We start from the raw sequence: 17,435 nt of genomic DNA, 5'->3' as shown, positions 1-17,435 counted from the left end.
CATCCTAAATACAGTGTTCCAGCACCTTTGACCTCATCCAGAACGTATCATTTCTTGAAAGGGATTGCTGTCCGAATGCACATCTGAATCCCAAACAGAATCTCTAGTAAAATACGATCATTTGTGAAACAGGCAAATGACTGTCTCAGGGGCCCATTTCTCATTGTCAGACACATGTATGCAATGCTTTCACTGTGCATTGAGCAATAGGGATCAAAAACACCGCAGGTAAGGTTAGAAGTCATGTTCTATGATCATTTCTTTCAGCATTAGGGACTAAATATACTAAACGTATGATGCTAAAATGTTATTTTTACATATATTAATGTAATAAATGATTGCTTATGCTGTATAAACAAATCTAATTATAATAAAAGCTTAAGTTTTGTATTTATCTTGTACCATAGAACATGATTTTCTTTGTATTTCAAGCCCACAAAGTGTCCAAATGATGCACCTTTGACCTCATCCAGAACGTATCATTTCTTGAAAGGGATTGCTGTCCGAATGCACATCTGAATCCCAAACAGAATCTCTAGTAAAATACGATCATTTGTGAAACAGGCAAATGACTGTCTCAGGGGCCCATTTCTCATTGTCAGACACATGTATGCAATGCTTTCACTGTGCATTGAGCAATAGGGATCAAAAACAGAATGGAAACAGACATGGAAACCAACAAGGATGGGATTTGAACCCATGCGTGCAAAGCACAATGGATTAGCAATCCATCGCCTTAACCACTCGGCCACCTCGTCAACAAAACTGGGCTGTCCCAGCTGGGTTGGCGCGCTCCAGATGATCTTTTTCTTTTTTTTCCCTCGTACTCGAGGGTCATTTTCCTGTTCCACATGCGGTTTCAACATTTTCCTTGGGAGATGTCAAGCCAGCAAGCCACTGCTGTGGTTCAGTGGCCAGCGTGGAGTTCAGTGGCCCTGTTGTACACAGAAAGCACATTGAGCTCCTTGGACATGAAAAGTTCCAGATAAAAGCCATTTGTCATCCTTTCTCTTGGTGTCGATGTTGCTATTGTATGTAAAGGTGGCAACTTGCTCAGCGAGCAGGCGGAGCACACACCGAATGCAGATGTGTCTGAGTGGTGTGTCCAAGTGGCTGCAAAAGGACAGCACTCCTGGGGCGCTCTGGCTTAGTTGGTTAAAGTGCCTGTCTAGTAAACAGGAGACCCTGGGTCTGAATCCCAGTGGATAACCGCCTATGGCTAGACTTAATTAAATGCAAGTATTCATTTCCTGTCTTTAACACGACTTGTTTTTCTTAAAATGGATGCAACTTGCAAAACATGAAATACAAACCTTGCTAATCAGCGCTAGCAGCTGGCAAAAAAAAAAGAAGTTAGCAATGTTTTTTTTCTTTAACCTTAACCCTGCTAATGGAGAAGAGTTAAACAACCGAGTCTATGCAGCTTAAACGGTGCGCACGTCGGGTTCTTAGCTGAAAGGGTGGTAAATCACGCTCACCCGAGTCCTTAATCTTTTAAAGAGGATACAAAATTGAACCTAGTCGCCACATCACATACATCCTGTTCAATGATAAAAAGGTAACATCTATCCTCGCTCCAGAGTAAATCTCACGTTGAGGGCATCTTTTTTTTCACTTTACCGTGAGTCGGGCTCGGCTGCACAGAGGAGAGAGCAGAGCAATGAGGTCACGGGGACAGGGGAGTCACACGCTGGTGGTTTGAATACGCGGAAGATCACTGAGGGATCCACAGTATATGGACCCTCCGTGCGCCATCAGTCCGCACTCCGGACTCTGAATCCTGCCATCCGAGTTAAGATCTCGGCAGAACCTGAAGCGCAGTTCCTTCTTAAAACGTAATCTGGTGAGCATTTCTAGAATCGTACTTGTATAGATGCAGCCTTTAATGTGTTGCTAGGTTAAAATTGATGACTTCTTGTATTTCAGTAGGCAACTGCCCTCTTGATTTCAGATTGAATTTCTTTATTACAGGGGCGCTTTTATGATGACAGAGTCATGTTCAGGTACTTTGCTTGATGGAGGAAGCTCATTTCGGACTCTGTGATCTGCTCACCTGGAAAGGTCTGCTGTACTACTACAAGAGAGAAGTAGAGTCTGGAAGAAGGGACAATTTTATGATGCTTTGGAAGGTAGTTTTTTTTTTCTTTGAAATCGAAATGAATCAGAATATCAGAGCAAAAGACAAACTCTTGGTTTGGTTTAAAGAGATATGGTTTTAAAACAGACAAAATGTAGAAAACAGGTGTTTCTCACTTTTGGAAAAGAATGGACCGGGGGTATTTTACTAGTTGCAGTGCTGCAGGGTTGCACCAGGGTCAGTGGTGCAATGGATAACACGTCTGACTACGGATCAGGAGATTGTAGGTTCGACTTCCGCCTGGCTCGGGTCGTTTTTAAACGCATCAGGCTACTCCCTAAGTAGCCTGTGCTACTTACTGTATTGTAATCGTACCCAGTAAGAGATTTCCTTCATGTAAATGAACTGCACCTGACAGCTTTAGAAAAACACCTGGGCTCAGTACGGTGCTGAGAGCTCAGTGTTGCTGTTGTTCTAATTAGCACGCACTGCATCGGCTATGAACCCGAACTTTTCAATTATTCCGATCAGTAAATCAACACGTAGTCCACATGAAAGGTAGAAATATTCTCTTGTCTGTCTCTTGTTTGTATAGAACTGAATGTCCCTGACAATGTACTGTTAGTTTTAATTGAAGAACGGCATTTGTGTTCAAATATACCAGACAAGTTTACGTAACTGCTAATGCGACACTCAGTTGTAATTAGTCAAGAAATAAAGTCGAACAACAGCTGCGGGTTTGATTCTGAACGTATGAGATTGCAGCGCCTTTTACTTCCATTGACAAATGATAGAGATTCGAAGAGAGATCCTTCAGACCAGCAAGCAAACCCACGGCTATTTCGGTTTTCTATCTAGGCAACGTTGGTGTCTGCATTAGCATACATGAAAGCGTGATGCAATTTCTGTGGCTACATTTGTTGCACGTCATGCACAGTAAGAGTGTTTCTAACACCAAATAAAAAGTCAACAATTAGCGATCACGCCTTCTCCTCAGTTAACCCACTGAAACCCTTGCTGTTAACAGTTCTTTACTGCGTGCTTTACGAGCACCTACATATCGTGTCGGTTCTTTCAGCTTTATTCATTAGGTTTTCAAAGGCATAAGTAGAGCACCAGAGGTGCGAACGCAGAGTGTGTGGTAATCTGAAGAACTGCTTTCCATGGCAGCGGGTCCAAGCGATTTAGCGTTTTTATAGTACCGGGAAAGGAGAAGCGGCACTTTGCCTTTGCCGCGCAGGCACAAGGTGACGTGCGGTAGACGCCGGAGTCAGCAAGTTCCGAACCTGCGCGGGGAGTCCCCAACGCATTTCGAGTCCATCGCCTTAACCACTCGGCCACGACAAAAGCGAGTTTGCTGCCGCCGCATTCCTCCTATAATCTAACACGGAGTGCGAGGTGGCTGCGGAAACCTTTTTAAAGTCGCTCTCCGTTAAAAAAAAAAATACCTTTCACAAGATTCGTGCCGGCAGACAGACACGCCTCAGAGGGTTTAAGGCTGGCTTCACGTTCAAATGATAAAGTCCCCCAGTCCGGATGTCAAAATGCAACTTTGGCAGACAGAAAAAACATCAACAAACCACAAATGTGGAAAAGGATTTTACAAGCTGCACCACACTGCACTTTCAAAAGCATTTACATTCGTGTTAGACGCAGGAATTGCCTTTGATTTGCGCGCTTACGAACGCCATGGAAAACGAAACAAAACTAAAGCCCTCAGCTCCTGCACTTGATTATAATGCCGTTACGTGTCGAAGCAGGAATTTACGTCATCCTACCACTGCAACACGGGGAATAGAGGGAAATGAGCACAAGCTACGAATTGTCTCTAAACAGTCCCTACAGTTGTAAGACGCCTGGAAGCGTGCACCCCCATCATTAATCTTTGCGCATCTGTGCAAGGTAAACTCTGGAGCAGTCTCTGAAACGGCTCAAAGGAAACACGTGATTGATTCCATGTGCATCTGGGGTTCATTTCTTATTTACATTTAATTCAAGGGAAAGGCTTGGGTCAGTTTCAGACGGCCTCCAACAGCGAGATTCAAGCATCCCACCTTCAGCCCAATCTGCGCCGCCAGAACGCCAATGGCTCCTCTGGTCTCCGGGGTGCGGTTGTGACTCCGTAACCTAAAGTGTTGGTGGCAGACAAATGGAGACTAACAGGTGATGTCCTAGGACATGACTACATTGTGACACTCGGTGGGGATGGTGACCATTGCTTGGAAAAGAGTGCGAGGCCCCTTTAGAAAAACATTTTGTTAACAGGCATTCTGCCTCAGCCTAAACACCTATAGCTTGCAAAGCACATGCTATTAGACAGGCACCTCTGCAAGACCTTAAGAGTCTCTTAAACTAGTGATAGAAAGGTGTTCCCAATGGGCGATGTTCGGCTTTCAAATCATCTCTCCGTGGAAGCGCCGAGATGCAGCTGTTTAAGGCTTAGAAGCAGCTGACTGTTTCACTACCTAGCTGATCACTGTCAGTCAGGGAGCTCAGAGGTGAAAAGCCTGTCTGAGAGACAATTCGTCGTCGATCAGTTCAATATGTTCCGTACCAGCTCGGCGCACCTGAGATCATCTTGGTAGCCGTGTAGCTCAGATGAGTGAGAGCGTGTGTGTGTGTACCACCGTGATTGGATGCCGGTCCTTCTCAGGTCACAGTAAACCTTCTGCTGCCTAACTTCCCTAATTTTGGGGATCCCTTTGAAAAAGCAAAGGAAAAAAAAACTGGCTCTCATCAGCGTGATTGACCCTACCCAGTATGCCCCAGTGGCCTAATGGCTAAGACACTGGCCTCCTAAAACAGGGATTGTGGGTTTGAGTCCCATCTGGGGTGCTCCTGTCCCATTTTGAGCGTACAAATGTCCTTGTGATTTGCAAAGCTACAACCCCACCTTACTCAGTGAGCGTCTCTGCTTTTCTCTCACATACAGTTGGGAGAAAAACTTTTGTAAACAGCCCTTCGGAATGATGTGGATTTCTGCATGAATGGCTCCTAACATGTGATCTTATCTTTATCTAAGTCATAATAATTAATAAAGAGAGTCTGATTTAACAAACAACACACGCCCAACATTTGACATTGCTGTTTCTTTATTGACCAAATGGTTTAAACAATCAAGGTCATTGATGGAAAAAGTACGTGAACCCTTATATTAAGGAGCTAGTGGAACCTCCTTTATGACAAAAACCTCAATCCCCACTTTCTGTAGCGGCTGGTCAGACCTGAGCAGCGGTTAGGAGGTATTTTGGCCTATTCCTCTATGCAAAACTGTTTCAGTTCATGTATATTTTTGGGATGTCTTGCGCTGAACGGCCTGCTTCAGATCACGCCACAGCACTTCAATGGGATTGGGGTCAGGACTCTTACTTGGCCATCCCAAAATATGGAATTTCTTCTGTTTCAGCCACTCTGTTGTTGATGTACTCCTTTGTTTTTGTCATGCTGCATGACCCAGCGTCTTTCGAGTTTTAGATCACAGGCAGACACCCTGACATTCTGCTGTAGAATTTCCTGATACATCTTTGAATTCATCGGTCCCTTGATGATTGCAAGCCGTACAGCCTCCGCCATGCTTCCCAGGTGGGATGAGGTTTTGGAGTTGGTATGCAGTGTTTTGTTATCTCCAAACATAACGCTGTGCACATTTACCAACAAGTTCAACTTTTGTCACGTCTGTCCACAGAACATTGTTCCAGGAGTTGCTGTGGAACATCCATGTGGTCTTTAGCAAACTTGAGAGGGGCAGTGGTGTTTTTTTTGGGGGGGAGAGCAGTGGTTTCCTCCGTGGTGACCTCGCATGATCACCACTCCTGTTCAGATTTCTTCTTATGGTGGACTCATGGACACAGACGTAAGACAAAGTCAACCACCTGTTCGCTAGATCCCATACCCACTCAGCTAGTCAAAGATTCCCTCGAAGGACTGGCAGGACCTATAATTAGTATGATGAATGCATCGCTTGCGTCAGGCGTTGTACCTGATCAATTTAAGGTAGCGGTTGTTAGACCGCTCCTTAAGAAGTCAAATTTGGATCCACAAGTTCTAAACAACTACAGGCCTGTCTCAAAGGTCCCATTTCAATCTAAAAGTTTTGAGAGAATAGTTGTTGCCCAACGTCAATCGTATCTGGATTCAAATAATATACTTGAGAAATTTCAGTCTGGTTTCTGAAACAGCATTAACAAGAGCCTTAAATGATATTCTCTTAGCTACTGATGCGCGGAATGCAACAGTGCTAGGTTGCAACAGAGCTAGGAATGCAAACGTTAGGTTGCGCTTCTTCATGCTGCATGGTCGGCATGAGTGGAGCTTTTTAAACGTCTGTACTTAGTGCGCCTCATAAGAAATCGTTTGTCCCCGTTCAAAAGAGATTGTGCGATGTCCTGCAGCGTTCGCAAAGCAAACCTTTGACAGTTTGAAAAGAGGAATTTATTCTGCTTCCTGCGCGTGCAGTAGTTACAAAGTTGAACGTCTTTACACGATCTGCTGCAGTTTTCAGTGGGCGGGCTTTGTCAGATGGCTTGGAAAAACGCACTGTGTTTCGGCTCGGGAAACATCATGAGCAGTGTCCTGCATGTTTTCTGTGTATAGCTGTCTTTTAACGCATACAGAATTCATTCGAAATCATTGATTTCTCCAATTAACAAAGGTCCCTTAAAGGATGAGTCAAAGTAACGTCTAATCGGATTGGTTTCCTTAGAGCTGGTTCAGAGTTTGCTCAAGAGTTTACCTTTCACAGATGCGCAAAGAAGAATGTTGGGGGTGCACGCTTCAAGGCGCCTTACAGCTGTAGGGAGTGATTCGAGACGAATCGTGGCGTGTGCTCGTTCCCATATACCGTACGCCCCGGGGTGCAGTGCTAGGATGATGTACAATACCGCTTGGGCACGTAACGGCGTTATATGCAAGTGCGGGACGTGAGGGTTTTCGTTTGTTCGTTTTGTTTTGCTCTGCTTTGCTTTGTTTTGCTTTCCATCGCGTTGGTAAGAGCGTAAATAAAAAGGCGATTCCTGCGTCTACCACTAATGTAAGAGCTATTTCAAGTGCGACGTGGTGCGGCTTTTCAAATGCTTGTGGGCATTTCTCTGTTGTTGATTCTTTTTTTGTGTGTAACAAAGTGGCATTTTCATGTCCGGACGGGGAGACTTTATCATTCCGACATGAAGCCACCCTTAAGTCCTCTGAGGCGTGTCTGTCTGCAAGGCTTGTATTTTGGAAATGTTTTTTTGAAACGGAGAACGACTTTGAAATAGGCTTCCGCCGGCGCCTCGCGATCCAGGTAAGATTGTAGCAAGAACGCAGCGGCAGCGGGGCTTGCTGTAGTCGTGGCCGAGTGGTTAAGGCGATGGACTAGAAATCCATTGGGGTCTCCCCGTGCAGGTTCGAATCCTGCCGACTACGTTGCCCGCCTCCAGTCGGTGTGTTTCGGCACAAGCAAGGAAGTGCGCCTCTTTGCTGTTCCTGGTGGTTTTAAAACGCCCAATCGCTTGTACCCGCTGCCTTGGAAATAAGTTCTTCAGCGTCCGCGAATGGCATTTTGCAGCTGGAAGCAGATGTCGACGCGTTTTGCACAGAGCACCAAAAAAGCGTCTTTTTTGAAGGCCCAGGCACTGAGCATTGGTAGTTTAGTGGTAGAATTTTCGCCTGCCGTGTGGGAGGCTCGGGTTTGATTCCCGGCCAATGCAGTGGCTTTTGCAGCAAGCGGCTGCATCACTTGCAACTCGCAACTGAAAACCCACTGAAGCTAAGCAAGTGTGAGCCAGGTCAGTACCCGGATGAGGGTAAGCTACAGGGAAAAACAAAGCTTCCAGCTGGAAGCGGTGTTAATGGTGCCGGCGGGGGGGTGCTCACCCTGAGGTCTGTGCGGGTCCCAATGCCCCAGCATAGTGACGGAGACGCTGTGTTGTAAAAGGGCGCTGTCTTTCGGATGAGATGTAAAACCGAGGTCATAGTGCTCTGTGGTCATTCAAAATGACCACCAAAAGCTCTTGGTAATTGATGGTCTTCAATAATGCTTCTCCTTTAGGTACATTTTAAATCAGCTGAAAAATGCTGTGAAATGGGGGGACACTTCAGGCCAGTGTAGGATTTGGGTTACAAGAACCATGAAACTGCACGAGAAAGCCCGTACACTGAATTACACGGCTTTCTATTCAAAGGAGGGCAAAAGAAATTCCCTGAGTTCGATTTTTTACACCACAGAGAGGACCACTGTCGTGAGGCCGGTTAGCTCAGTTGGTTAGAGCGTGGTGCTAATAACGCCAAGGTCACGGGTTCGATCCCCGTACGGGCCAGGTTCTTTTCTCCTCTCTTACCAAAGCTGTTAGGTTCCTTTCCGTGGTGAAATGGGTTGTCATGCAACGCTGCCACATAGTGCCGACAGACAAGAGTGTTGCGGGAGAAGAGAAAAGTGTTTGAAGATTTAAGTGTCTTAGGTGGAGCCAAAATCAAGTGTCACAAATGCAAGTGGTTGGATTTCCAATGTTTAATATGGTAAAAATAAGCAGAAGTTATCTGCCGGTCATGGCACAATCCATGCATTTGTCAGATACTGTAAAGTGGTGTCGAACTGGAGCCTCACCATTTGCATATGTGAGGCTCCAGTTATACATTGAGTGTCACATTAAATGACAAAAATGAAGAGAGTTAAAACAGCTGGAGAGGTTTTCTTACAACTTTTGAGCTGACACAGTTTTGGAAAATGTTTCCTTCACGCTGCACTGTACAACATAGGCAGCCAAGAGTCTCCAAAACAAAACAGAATTGACAGATAGGAGAAAATTCCCACTCGTCCTGAAGTTCCCAAAATCCAGCACTGAGCGTAAACAAAGTGTCTAAGTAGCGTGGGAATGCTAACCCTAACCCTAGCTGGAGTTTGAGCAATCCAGCACTGAGCGTAAAAAGATGAGTCAAAGTAATGTCTAATCGGATTAGTTTCCTTAGAGCTGGTTCAGAGTTTGCTCAAGAGTTTACCCAGTGGGCATTGATTCGTCGAATATACGTATATTCACGGCGAAAATACGGCTATACGTATATATACGTCGCCTCGACGTATAATCAACGTCGAATTACAACCGTAAAATCGACGACATTAATAAACGCATATATAACGTCGAAAACACATCTAACACAGTGCCTGAGGCTTTTTACTGTATGTATCGTGTGTGCCGCAACTAGGAGTATACGGCTCTCTTCACAGTGTACGAAGTAAATTATTTTCGCAGTAATTAATTTACACGTGTATAATAAATATAGTAAATATAATAAATTAATTACTGCGAAAATAATTTTCTTCGTAAATCCTGCAATCCAGATGATTGGGGCATTGGTGCATGGCTACAGTCTGTGCTAGGAACCTGGAGAGGGTCTCTGGTTCAATACATATTTGTGGGTCTGGTATTATTCGTTATGACCATATCGTTAATATCCTGTTTGAAAAACATGTGGACTAAAGCTGCTGCTTCTGTGCTAATTGTACGCCCTGAAGGGATCATGAAGGTCAAAAAATGATTTCATGGGAAAGGTTCTCTTATCTAGTGGCAGAACCTGATGGGTAGAACAATATAGTTTTAAGGGGGGTTACCCTTGGGAGTGATTCCCCTAGATGCAAATGATTATTGTGGTTTGTTTGTTCATAATAAGATGTTTTGCAGGAACGGAACAAAGAGAAATTTTACAACTTCAGCTAGAATTGTTCTGCAAAACGTCACAGCTGAGGCAGGGGAACAATGTGTAGATTTTTCTAAGAGTTATTACCCAGTTGTTGACCAATCTGTTGACCAATGTTGACCAAAAAAGTCTAGGATTATGCTGGGCTCCAGCCCACAGGGATTTACCTGTGCTGTAAGAACTAATGAGTGAATAAGGAGACTGGATTCTGGTGAAAGACTTCAGGAAAAAGAAATGGTGTTCACTCAGGTGGAGGGGGCTGTACCAGGTGCTGCTGACCACTGCCACTGCTGTGAAGGTCACAGAAATGGTGCCCTGGATTCATGCTTCCCACTGTAAAAAGGTCACAAACGAACTGAGCAAAGCGCAGGAGTGATGTCTCCACAAGGACAGATGGGGATAACCTGCTTGGGACTGATGTGCACAGCCTTTTTCCTTTTTATGTAGAAGCCTGTCACCACCCCAAAAGAGGAAGAATCTAAACATGAAGCCTCTTTGTATACAAACTGGCTGAATGAAACTGATAATGAGGGGGATATGAGTAATTTGTGGTATAAATTTATAAATCATACTGTAAAGTTAAAGAAATTTAATGCATCTTGTTATATATGTGCTTTAATGCCTCATTCTACAGCCTCACCCATGCGACTTTTTATGAAATGTACTCTTTTATTAATATCACGTTAGAAGGCTAAGACGCTATCAAACAAGAATTAAGGGGAGTTAGATTAATGGCACTTCAAAACAGGTTCGTGCTGGACCTTCAAAATGCAGCATCTGGAGGAGTATATGCTTTAGTAGGAGACTCCTGTTGTACATATATTCCAGCTAATGACTATGATTACGGAAATCTTACGCTCGCTATTCACCATTTGAAAGAACTAAAAGACAAGGTGAATAAAGAGAGAGGCATAAAAGATACACCGGCTTTTCTCTCCTGGTTAGAATCACTGTTTGGGCCAGGGGGAATGTTTTTCTTTTAAGTTACTAACACCGATTATAGGGGCTGTGATACTTGTCTTCCTGTTTTTATGTTGCTGTATGACATGTATTATTCCAATGCTTCGAAATATGGAAATATGGTACCTAGGGGGATAAACTGTTCATCCTTCCAGTCTGGAGAATTGGCAGCTGTCTGACGTCAGTAAGTGATCCTTAAAAAATTAATAGTTCCATGACAGTGTGCATCACCAGAAAATCAATTTCAATGCATTAAAACTCTTGTTATCCTTCTGATCATTGAAGTGTCATTGCCCCAGCACTGTATACTCTTACTTTTGATGCCTGTCTGAAGTTGGATCCATTTCTAAGAATGGTGACTCACATATCCTCATGCTCAACTTTGGCTCAACCACACAAACTATGAAGTTAATCATCTGCTTTTGCTCCAAGATTTATGTTACTAGGCTCTCTCCTGGGGATCCTCGTGTTCAAATATTGCCCTTATTGTGGATGATCCATGACAGAATTCAGGGAATTCAGAATTCTGATACCTCAGCTCAGATTCTGACTGGGCAGACTGTCATTGCCTGGTGTGAATGTGTGCATATCTGTTTTTGTGCATGTTCTGTGGCCTGTTGTACAGTACATCACAAATGAAAGGGAAATGGAAAACTAAAATAAGACTCAAGTGTTTTATCTTTCATTAACAGTGTTTCATTAGTATCTGTGCTAGATCCTGTCATCCACTGCTTACCACGACAGGCTCTAGCACAGGATAGCAGCTAATACATTTAACAATCTCACTGCACAATGTTGTATATTCAAGGGCTGATCTTCTGTACTTTTTCTTTCACTTTTCATTTCCTAGAAACTCAGTCCTGCCAGGAATAATCTGAGAACAAAATCAATCTGAGTGAAAATCTAAGCAGAGGAAGATTGTTTTACAGAGTCAAAAAGGTCTAATTCAAGGTCATCAGCACTAACAACATTCTCTCTGGAGACAGGCGATAAGAAAATTGAAAGTGTGTATTGTTACACAACAGCAGAGACTATGAGTTATGCTATCATGAGAGTGGTGATGGATTTTTTTCATTGCTTAGTTTTGCAGGTTCTGTACATGTGAACATTCAAAGTGACTAAAGTAAAGGAGTTTTCCCTTTTTACCACATAATTCCCAAAGATCAACACTAATAGAAAGCCTAATTCCAGCCAAGATTCAATTACTGTCTCTCAGCCATCCCAGCAATGGATTTCATGACTTCAGACAGCCATCTTTATCAGTGGAGAACTCAATGCTCTGAGGTTTACTGGCAGAGTCTCACACTGGGTAATATGTTGGTAAATAAGGTCCTATGGAATTCTACTATTGATAAATTCTACTATGGAACTGAGATGTGTCCTGAAAAAATCTTCTATGATAGTGGTACAGTCCATCACACCCCACCTACAGCCTTTAAAAGAGAAAAAAAAACTGACAACAACAAAGTAAGTCTGTGGTGTAATCAGCTAGGTCTTGCAAACATACTTGACCTCTTCCAGCTACCAACATTACAAATGCTGTTTACACATTAGATGGTTATTTTTTGGCTTCTGATATTATGGTGGAAAAAGAGCCCTGGAATCTTTGTTGAAGGACAAAAGACGGAAAGAACGGGCAGTGTAACCATGGCAAAGAGAAGGGAAATATTGGAGAGAGCTTTTTTCATACACTTTTTATCATTGTTTTTCCAGCCCAACAATGATCAACAAATATGGGCAGGCGTCCTGTGCCAAATCCAATCTACCTTTCTTCCAAGCATACAGGAATGTCAGTGAATTAAATATTGACATATGAAAATACCCAAAAATATGCAATCACACATATGCAGTTTGAGCAAACATAAGACAATACCCAAGTACCACAAACTACCAGGCATCATTAGCAGTTCAGGTGGGGAGCTGTGTCAGCATGCGTAGGCTGCAAAGGAACAAGTAATAGGTCTATTCCATGCTTAAAAGAGAAGAAAGAAAACACAACATTTCAGCCGTGGAGCCCTCACACCTGAAGAAGGCTCCACGGCCGAAACGTTGTGTTTTCTTTCTTCTCTTTTCATCTAGTGTCATTAGCCAGTTCCTGTCAAAATAAAATAGAAATGGATAACATTCTAGAGAGAGTTTGAAATACCAAGGTACAATTTAAACCATATTTCTTCCACTACAACCACAATATTTTGGAGAGATCGCTGAGCCTAACTGTTCTGGCATGCCCGTTAGCCTCTGTCCTGCTTCAGCAATGAATGCAACGGGGCACATTCTGAGGGAGATGCAGTCAATCAGGTTGCAGGAAAACCACGCTATGCTTTTTTTTGAGATCCTGAAAAGGACAGAGGGGCCATGTATATGTGTGCAGCTGGATATGTAATTGCAGGTGGCGTAGCAAATTCTGCTGAAGCCCCACTGCCTGGTGTGGACGGTAGCTGTGCATGTTGCAGCAGAATTGTGCATGTGAGATCAAGGGGGCATGTCATGTGTTTGAGCACTTCACTCCCTTCCGGAAGCACGCGATTCCCTGAGTCCAAAAAATTTGTAAGTTCTTTGGATGACCTGTGGACCGATCTTTCACGATGAAGAATTCCTTAAGAAGAATAGATCTCGGCCCACCATCCCAATGCCTCCATCTCAAAACAGCAACCTCCCACTGCCCTTAGTCTGCAAGGCAGTCCTTTCAAGTGCGATGATGACGCCGGGACCTTCGTTGCCTATTGTACGAGCTGAACTTTTGTGCTCATCAATTCAACGCTCTTTCCATCAACTCATCTTGTCTTTTGACGCTTCGTGTTTTGTGCTCCTTTGACTATCGGCATATCTGGTGACTGCAAACACTGAAGTTCTTGCTTACGGAGTGTGGAACAGTGTTTTCAAGTGATCGCTGTTCTGTCATGTTGACGCCGAGTGAATCTTTCTTTGGCAACATGGGCAGGCTGACAGCAGCGCGAGCGAAAGTAATGGCAAATTTCTTGACTTATTTCTGAATGTGAATGTTCTTTAGAAAAGGGATGCGGCGTTGCTTCTCCCCCGTGTAAAGCTCACGCATTCCAGACGTGGTTATGAGCGAACAGTTGCCGCAAGTGTTTGAAAAGAGCAAGAGAGGAAGCAGCCCTGCCCTGTGTGAGGATCAAACTCAGGACCTTCAGATGATGAGACTGACGTGCTACCAACTACGCCAACGAGGCCAGCTGCAGTACACAGCCGGAAAGTTTGCCTCATATGGATTTCAGTCGCCCGTTCCCTAATCTTTAGACGCCCTCTGCTGGATGTTGCATTTGCCTTTTGATCTCACCGATACTTTTTTGGTCTGTTTCTGTTGCGAGTCTGTTTTTCAGATCTCACCTAGCACAAGTCTCTCTGGCTGAAGTGGCCTCTCTGCTTCAGCATCGTGCCCTCACTCAGCCATTAAAAACGTCACTCGGACTTCTGACATGCTGACATGAAATGTCAAGAGAGAGTGGCGGAGACGCTTAAGGCAGAGAGAAGATGAAGAGGGGGCGTGGCTGCGAAATGATTGACAGCTGCATGACGCTCTCCATGCAAGGCGTGACCACAGGCTAAAGGACACCTTTCGGCACATCAAGCTCTAAGCACACACCTGGAGGACGTGGGAAATGATCCCGCTTCCTCTCGCATGCAAAGCGAGCGCTGTACCATGCAAGCTAACCCCCCTCGCTGGGGCTCATGCCTCGGTGTCGCCTAGTGCCGCTTGTTCCCCTCTTACCGGGTGCAGTTCACTGCCCTTCGTCTGCAAGGCAGTCGTGTAATTGCGGCTTTCTTGACTCATTGATGAAGGTCTGACTGGACGAGCGAATGACGCCTCTCCCCCGTCCTCAAGCTCGCTGACAGAATAAAATAGAAAGTGCTGCCGTGGCTCATTGGTTTAGGGGTATGATTCTTGCTTAGGGTGTGGGAGGTCCTGGGTTCAACTCGCGGATGAGCCCTTGTGTGTTCTTTTTGTCCTCGTCCACAAGACTGGGAACTGATATCCACATCACCTTGCAGCATCTGCTTATGGCAAACGATGGAATGTGACTAATGACTGAACGAGCCTGGTGAATACTCATCACGTGGCACAATGAGAGCGTGCAGTCAGCTGTCCAAGGCAGCAACCTCATTGCTCGTTCAAAAGAACACGTACTGAAAACTCATCACCACTATGTCGTAAATGAGCACCGCGATCGCTTGTTGTCATGCGTCCTTACTTGGGAAATGCAGAAGCAAAAACTGCCCTCTCTCAGCCACCGAAACGTGTGCGGCTCGCCTTGCACTCTCTGCGCCTCGCATATTTATGGAGCTGTCTGCTCTTCTTTCTGTTGAAGTACGCAAGTTACGGGGCGTACTGCACACTATGATGTGCTCAATGACAGCTTTCAAGATTTGAAAACTATGAGCTTGATGGCTCAAGTCGAACGAATGTGGTTGTTACGCAATTGATGATCAAACGCACGTATTCTAACGATTCGTGAGAGTATGTTCTAAAGGTCCCTGGCTCAATCCCGGGTTTCGGCATTTTGTTTCATCGCGCCCTTTGTTCCTCTCTCCAGCGCCCTCTGCCTAAAGTGATGCATCCCTTTCTCAGCCCGAAACGCAAGCGAGACACCAGCAACAGTCCCTACAGGTTTCCGTAGTGTAGTGGCTATCACGTTCGCCTAACACGCGAAAAGTCCCCAGTTCGAGACTGGGTGCAAACAGCCTCTTCTTGCACGCTCCTGCACTTCACAGAGGTCTTGAACCACCAGTCATTTGTTCCCAACGTATTTCTGGTGCGTTCATGCACTCTTGTACCAAACGCACGTTTTTTCTGTACCTGGAGCCGATCATTTGCAATTGGGCTGTCCCGACAGACCAAGACGAGCTCTGTCGGCTCAAAAGTAGCGCAACACCTGCGAGAACAACAGAAAGATTAGTACCCAGCGGGGGCCTCTTAGTGAGCCCAAGATCTAATCAAGAATCGACTCCAGAAACAGGGCTGGGCGCATTGTTCCATACTCCGACCACTCTTGGTGTAAACAGGTCCCTCCTGGTCTCTGCATGAAATGCACTTTCCTGCGTTTGCTTTGGTGTAACTGGCTTCCCCTGCATGGGCGAATGTGAAGAAGATCCTTAGTAAGTCATTGAAGAAACCCGAGAAGAGGTCGGAGTGGCCTCTGTCGTTCATCAACGATCCAGTCAGGCAGTACTCCTCTGTAAAGCGCCGTTCGTTCACATCGATTGGCTTTTTTTTGCCTTCATTCGTGCAAGTAGTAAAAGCAGACGCCCCTATTCTGCCGTGACCCGGATTTGAACCAGGGTTGTTGCGGCCACAACGCAAAGTACTGACCACTATACGATCACGGCGAGTTACCGATACACACGTGGCAGGGCGGAAAAGGCTGTGCTCTCTTCGTGTGACATAATTCGGAAAAGTCCTGACGTTGCATTTCAACTGAGTCCCAGTATACATCGACCCTTCGACACTCTGAGTGACAACTCTCTTGCGTGTTTTCTCATATTTATGTAGTTTGCTTGCATGATGCCGGGAACAGCAGGGTTGTTCGCTGCCATATGGTCTAGTGGTTAGGATTCCTGGTTTTCACCCAGGCGGCCCGTGTTCGACTCCCGGTATGGGAACGTGTCAATTTTGCCTCCTGCTTTCCAAAAGATCAGCACTGTGTACGAAGGAGCCGCATTAAAACTACTCAACGTGCAAAACGTGCGAAAAGAGGGGGCGCTTGTTTCCAGCCGAAACTTCTCGCGTGTGAGACGAGCTGACCATCGCTGCAGGAGGTGGGAGGGTCACTCTGGTAGACAGGGCTGACCTTCGGCAATAGGATTTATACTCTCCAAAATGATATTTGCACTTTCTGGAGAGGCGATTTTCTCCACTTCAGTAGCCCGATTTCGTCGATTGCGTGGAGAGGGCTGTAGAATGTGGCGCCGTCTTTCCTGCTCCGTCCATGACAGGCGTGCTGGTCTCTGGAGAGAGAGCACGGTCCATCAGCGCACCCCAATAAAGGCACTGGAAGCAGCTGAATCGCATTGGCGAAGCTCAGCACTGGGCCGCTGGGCACATCTGACCACAGTTTCCGTAGTGTAGTGGTTATCACGTTCGCCTCACACGCGAAAGGCCCCCGGATCGAAACCGGACGGAAACAGACCAGACTTCTTCTGTCTCCACGCACAAAAGGGGATTGGGGATTCGCCTAGCGCTGTGATCGAACAGACCCACTCACCTCTTAGTGTGGCGGGATCTGCACAGTGCATGTCGCAGCGCATCCTGCTTTCACTTCAATGCGCGTCCTGATGTACCCCGGTCTCCCGCGTGACAGGTGGGGACAGGTGACAGGTCCTATACTAACGAGGAAGACATCGCTCTCCGACCCCCGGCATTGTGTCCCGACCCACCGTGCTGGAAGCCGACTCGTGCTGTGATTCCTTTACGGAGCAGAAATGACAACCGAGGAGCCGAGAGATCATTTCAGCATTTCGCGTCTGAACGGAAAACACAAACGACCAACTCGGAATGACTTGCCTTTGACGCTTATATACCTCTTAGTGTGGCGGGATCTGCACAGTGCATGTCGCAGCGCTCCCTGCTTTCACTTCAATGTGCTTCCTGATGTCGAGTCGTGTACCGTGCGGAGGCTCTGAAAGCGAGAGCAATGATAAGGTGCACGACACTGTGAAATAAACATTAATAAACGCATATATAACGTCGAAAACACATCTAACACTA

General features: G+C 45.5%; 6 non-coding genes across 6 annotated transcripts; 4 read left to right on the top strand and 2 right to left on the bottom strand.

Moving 5' to 3' along the window:
* Nucleotides 1-676: 676 nt before the first annotated feature.
* Nucleotides 677-758, bottom strand: trnas-gcu (transfer RNA serine (anticodon GCU)). Its single transcript has one exon. It is a non-coding gene; the product is annotated as a tRNA-Ser (tRNA).
* Nucleotides 759-7,398: 6,640 nt separating this feature from the next.
* trnas-aga (transfer RNA serine (anticodon AGA)) lies at nt 7,399-7,480 on the top strand. The gene has a single exon. It is a non-coding gene; the product is annotated as a tRNA-Ser (tRNA).
* Nucleotides 7,481-8,299: 819 nt separating this feature from the next.
* trnai-aau (transfer RNA isoleucine (anticodon AAU)) lies at nt 8,300-8,373 on the top strand. Its single transcript has one exon. It is a non-coding gene; the product is annotated as a tRNA-Ile (tRNA).
* Nucleotides 8,374-15,985: 7,612 nt separating this feature from the next.
* Nucleotides 15,986-16,057, bottom strand: trnah-gug (transfer RNA histidin (anticodon GUG)). Its single transcript has one exon. It is a non-coding gene; the product is annotated as a tRNA-His (tRNA).
* Nucleotides 16,058-16,258: 201 nt separating this feature from the next.
* Nucleotides 16,259-16,330, top strand: trnae-uuc (transfer RNA glutamic acid (anticodon UUC)). Its single transcript has one exon. It is a non-coding gene; the product is annotated as a tRNA-Glu (tRNA).
* A 451-nt stretch (nt 16,331-16,781) lies between these two features.
* On the top strand, nt 16,782-16,854 carry trnav-cac (transfer RNA valine (anticodon CAC)). The gene has a single exon. It is a non-coding gene; the product is annotated as a tRNA-Val (tRNA).
* The last annotated feature ends 581 nt before the right edge of the window (nt 16,855-17,435 follow it).

This window comes from Lepisosteus oculatus, unplaced genomic scaffold (assembly GCF_040954835.1).
Source record: "Lepisosteus oculatus isolate fLepOcu1 unplaced genomic scaffold, fLepOcu1.hap2 HAP2_SCAFFOLD_90, whole genome shotgun sequence".
NCBI classification, from domain to species: Eukaryota; Metazoa; Chordata; class Actinopteri; order Semionotiformes; family Lepisosteidae; genus Lepisosteus; species Lepisosteus oculatus.
This window is presented reverse-complemented; position numbering and strand designations above follow the sequence as displayed.